The 5,648-nt window shown below is 33.1% G+C and overlaps 1 pseudogene across 1 annotated transcript; it reads right to left on the bottom strand.

The window, feature by feature from the left end:
* Positions 1-601: 601 nt before the first annotated feature.
* Positions 602-4,993, bottom strand: LOC143580584 (putative protein phosphatase 2C 48; annotated as a pseudogene). The gene is made up of 4 exons (XR_013143683.1): positions 4,679-4,993; positions 3,675-4,042; positions 2,513-2,749; positions 602-940 (listed from the first exon to the last, which is right to left on the bottom strand). The product of XR_013143683.1 is annotated as a putative protein phosphatase 2C 48 (transcript).
* Between the last annotated feature and the right edge of the window lie 655 nt (positions 4,994-5,648).

Here is a 5,648-nt window from a genome sequence, read left to right as displayed (position 1 = left end):
AAACCATGGACTAATTTCAAAGAATATCAAAGCTACTACAAGAAAGATCGAAGCTACTTTTGGCAACGTTAGTTGAAAGTGAATGGTTAAATAATCCAAGACTAGCATCTGTCGATCGGGTGATAAGGTTCGGTTAAACAGAACACATCTCGTATCATTAATCATCTCAATTGGTCGGTAATTGTTGTCAAGTATTCTTCAAGTTGTTAAGCATATAAGCACAACTAAGCTCTACATGAGAAACAATCTAACTTGACCCATTCAGTATAATTAAATTAATCATATGAAACAATTTAGAAGGTTGCACGCATTTAATATAACTAAACGGCATTCGGCCCAATGATATTTGATGGTGTAATTGGTGCTCCCTCCTTTTGAAGGTCCGGGGTTTAAATACCGTAGTTGACCCCGTTCCCCTTTTGACCTTGTTAAACAAAAGGTTGCACACATTAAAAGTGACTTGCCTCAAACTAAGCCGTCCGGTTCAATGGGTCAAAATTGCAATTTCTAATCTCTAAACTTACAGATACTAAAATATTAAAAGGTAGTGCAAAACTGTGTATGCCATTGATGACTATAAAGTATAAACATGAAGTATAGTCCATTAAAGAAATGATATAGTCAAGTTTTAACAAAAGTGCAAGTTAGCTTCATATGCCAATCATCAGAACCTATCTTCTTGGCATAATCATCAACTATGCTTTTATGCAAAATCTTAACATTATTAATAGGAAAGGGGACTCTTAACGGATAGTATCGTGGAACCACCAAAAGATGTTTGTGTCGGTTGATTGCAGTTGAGAAAGAGAACGATAACTGTGATGTCATCGTGAACTTGTCTTCTTAGCCCTCTGTCTACTTTCTCCAGTTCCGAGTATGTAATATTTCGTTTCTTTGATGCTTCAACAACCGCAGCTTTCACAAGTTTTCGTGCGATCCCCTGCAATATATTTTAATGTTTTATTAGAATGGTAAATCAAATTTGTCCTCAGTACTCGGTTTATGGGCCTGATCTCCATTTTGATTCATGGGCCCCGTATCTAAACGGCACATCAGGCGGGCTAGATAGCGGGTCAAAATATGTAACTTTTGGTACAGGCAAACTATGCAGTCGATATCGCCGATATATCACCGAGATATATCAGTTATACTTATCGGTCATTGGCGATATATAAATCAGAATATCGGTTCAAAATATCGGTACAGATAATATCGACGATATTAACCAATATTTGGCCGATATTGAACTAATATTTGACCGATATAGCACCGATATTCCCAATATCAGTGTTTTAAGTCTTAATTGTCAACTTTTAGTGTTCAATGTTGGTGTTTTAAGTCTTAATCAAATCTTACTTGCTACGATTGTTAGTGCTTTTCAATTTGAAAAAGGTTAATTTGTTAATGGAGGAGACTATACTGAATTATTAGTGTTAAATTGCTATATATATGAATTTACATGATATTAAAATTTACCGAAATCCCACCGATATCTCAGATATCGGTCCTTCACCGATATCCGATATTTTTCCGCATTAACTGCTTAGCAGGCAAAAACAAGTCAACTTGGCTAACATTAAACAATTTATGTCCAAAAGTTTTATATTTCTTTTTTTTTTTATAAATATATAGTGTGTCAACTTGAAACTGAAAAAACGGAATTTTTGTTTTCCATTATTTTAATTTTAAGTAATTTATAAGAATTAATACATAGTGTAATATTTTAGCCCAAAAGCATAATAATAAGGCAGGTATTCTATAACGATTTAGGCCCAAAGTCATTACTTGTGGGCCAATTTTTTTCGGCCAAAATTTCAAGCCCAGATGATAAAACAGAAACCGAACGATTTCTAGAATGTCAAAAACTAAAGTTTTGGTTTGTGCCCAAAACCGACCCATGTACACTCCTAGTGTCAAGTGTGATTACTAAAATTACATAATTTCAGTAATAATGAAAATTTTTAGTAAAATGATTTAGTAGGTTTTATACATTAATAAATAGTGTAGCACAAATATTTTAGCCCAAATGTGTAACAATAATGTAGCTCTTATATAACAAAAGGATTTAGGCCAAAATTCATTATTTTGAACCAATTTTGGCTCGAAAATTCTAGCCCAGATAGTAAAACCTAAACTTATATAACAAAAGGATTTAGGCCCAAATTCATTATTTTGAACCAATTTTGGCCCGAAAATGCTAGCCCAGATAGTAAAACCTAAACCGAACAGTTTCCAAAAACTAAATAACTGAATTTTGGGTTTGCCCAAAACCGACCCATGTGTGTGATTACCAAACTTACATTATTTCAGTAATAATATATATTTTCTTTAGTAAAAGATACACTTTGAGCAAGTTATATTTTTCCATAAAAGTTTACCAGTTAGAGAAATTTGTAACTCGAGTCAACCCATTCATAAGCAAAAGAGTCGAAATTGCCACATGTACTTAAAAAAAATGATACCTACATATATGCTCTAAAAACAACAGAAAAAAGAAAAATATGAAACTTACATGACGTGGAGAGCTTTTAACTATATTAACTGCCTCTTGATCACTAAGATGTTCCCATAAACCGTCAGAAGCAAAAATAAAAAACTGATCTTGAGGGGTGAGCTTCTGCACAAGTATGGCGGGTTCAGCTTTTAGAATTGGCTCACTGAATGACTCAGACTGTCTAAACTTTGGCAACAAAGGGGGTCTGTTGAAATCTGGTTTCTTCAAATATGCATCACCGATAGACCTAGAAATCTGCAAGATTGTTAATTTTTCTTTAACAAATCATTATGCCAAAAGTATACAATCTTGCACTTAAGGTCACTGATCAACCAAAATCTAAAAAATCAAAGCAACTCAATTAGAAGAAACGGCTAGGTTAGTTTAATTCTATCATGGATGAAACGTGTGAATATGGTTATTTTAATTCTATGAAAGGTCAATAGCTTATTTTGATTCTATAACAGGTCAAACGGGTCAGTAGGTTACTTTGATCTTATACCGGGTCAAATGTGTTGAATAACATCTACTAGATGAATCTTGGGTATAAAGATACAGAAATGGGACAATAGGTTAAATTGATACTGTAACGGATTAAACGGGTTATTTTGATTCATAACTGGTCAAACGGGTCTATAGGTTATTTTGATCTTATAGCGAGTCAAACGGATTGAATAACATTCCTACCTGCATCTTTGGCATAAAGCTACAGAAATGGGCCAATATGTTATTTTGACTCAACGGGTCAATATGTTAATTTGTTTATATAATGGGTTGAATAATATTCAACTACGTGATTCTTTCGCATAAAGATACAGAAATGAGCCAATGGGTTATTTTTATTCAATAATAATGGGTCAAACAGGTCAATTACAGAAGATTAGCATCAAATGAAACCGGTTACAGGTCAAAACTCACAGAAAGAACGCCTTTTAATTCAGAAAATCTCAAAATTAAATTTTATACTCATACTTGACACATTAATTCTCTGTAAAAAATACCAAAAATTTGGAGGAAAAAAAAAAGTAAAGTGTTTCAAGTCAATCGGATGTGTACAAAAATTGCCCGTTTTGGCCCCCAAAAGCCAACATTTACAATAAAGAGGCTGTAGAATATATTTACTCACAAAAATTAAACTTTTTTTAAAAAATATAAAAAAGAACTTTATATCACAAATTACCTGAATAAGACCCCTCACACGCCACACATTGCGTTTTAACAGAACAATATTGGGATCGTTTGGATGCAATGATTTTAATTCCTCTCTAACCGATTCAAAGCTTGCATTATGTTCTTCTGAAAGTCTGACAGCTTTTAATGCATTCACAGATTTATCTTCTTTCCCCAGCACTGCACGGGAGTCACCAGCATTTGCAATGTACAACACTCCATTGCATATGATACCAACCAAACAGCACGACCCGACACAGGCCATTCTTGGATTACTTAACCATTCCCTTTCAACTAAGGAAAGAAACTCCTCTTCAGTTGCTAAAAACGCCTTGCGTATAATGTCAGCTGACATTTCTTCACTCTCTGATGTGTATTCTGCATAATTAATACATATGTTTGTTATTATGGTCAACAGTTACTGTGTTTGACCAAAAAGATCAAGAATATCAAAACTTAACATGTCTTACACATGAATAGGTTGATTCTAGTTATGTGCCATATCTAACAGGTCAAACGCATAAGATTAAAAAAAAACTAAAATGGGTTGAAAGTCAGCCAAAGTGTATTTTAATGCACCAAACCTCCTACATCATTTTATATAAATATATAGATCACTAATATAGTTTCTGTAATCATATTTGACATGCTAAATGTATGCTAAATATTTAACAAATTTGAAGTGTTGGGTCAAAAATTATATATTTTTGACCCGTTACCCAACCCACCAATTTTGCCACCTATGATATAATGAAGTCAAAATACGTTTCGTACTTTCGTTATCCACATTTATCCTTTTATGTTGTTATTCATTGAAGACATTTAAAAATCATATTATGTGCATAACACTATGTATCTAATCAAATGTTGCAAATGTCTAAGAAAGCTACACTACTCGATAAATCCATTTAAAACATATAAAACACTATACAATCATATCTATGTATCATGAAAAGTAAATCGAACTGTATAACAAATAAAAAACTGAACTGCATTTACAAAGAGACAGCTTACTTTTGATATTATTGAACAAATGATCATTGATAAACCTTGCAGCTTCTGGACCAGCATGACCATCATAAATCCCAACAAAGGTTCCTCGAGGCCCATTCTCATCTAAATTCAGACCCCCGGACTCCAGCTGGCACTGATCTTCCAACACAATATTGGCTTTAATAACAGCCATCGAGAACTCTCCATTAGCATGCGTACCATGGTCTTTAAACCACCAAACCCATCAACAGTGCCACCTGAGCCTTCATCTTCACTATCATCTTCCACAAAAAATGGCTTCCAACAAATAAATTTCTTCAAAGTTGCTCTCACCATTCTCCCTCTTTCACATATTAATTAAAACCCTAAAGTAAAACAGCACCAATTTCAATAATTTATCACCAAATTACATGCGTAAACTAGCTGAACCGAACCGAACGAAGCCTTATTCATGTTCGTTCGTTTAGCTTTTAAACGTGTTCACGAGCGCTAACCAAACGAAAATCCTGTTCGTGTTCGTTCGTTAAGGAATTGAACTTGTTCACGAACGCAAACGAGCATATACTATTTAAGAAAAAAAACATTCTTAATCCAAAACATTATACATAATCACCTTAATTATATATTAAGTTAAGCACTTGAGATAATAATAATCATAAACATAATCATTCCTCAATAATGGATTTTATTCAGATAATGTCAACGAAGCACAAGTTAGATTTGCTGTTAGTTACAACAAGACTTTATAAAACAAACAATTAATGAAACGAACTGAACATAAACAATAAAATTATAAAATTTAAATGTTAGGTTGGTTATTACAAATAATTTTTTTATAAAATATAAAACAGACCTTTAACTAACGAACTTAAACAAATGAGCGTAAACGAACATAAACAAACATAAATGAACACATTACCGAACACTCACGAACACAAATGAACGTACACAACCTCATGTTTGTTCATTTAACTAAACGAACAAAATTTCT

The sequence above is a fragment of the Bidens hawaiensis genome, unplaced genomic scaffold (genome assembly GCF_021521415.1).
Source record: "Bidens hawaiensis isolate Kalapana, Puna unplaced genomic scaffold, B.hawaiensis_p1.1 tig00001511_1, whole genome shotgun sequence".
In the NCBI taxonomy this organism is placed as follows: Eukaryota; Viridiplantae; Streptophyta; class Magnoliopsida; order Asterales; family Asteraceae; genus Bidens; species Bidens hawaiensis.
This window is presented reverse-complemented; position numbering and strand designations above follow the sequence as displayed.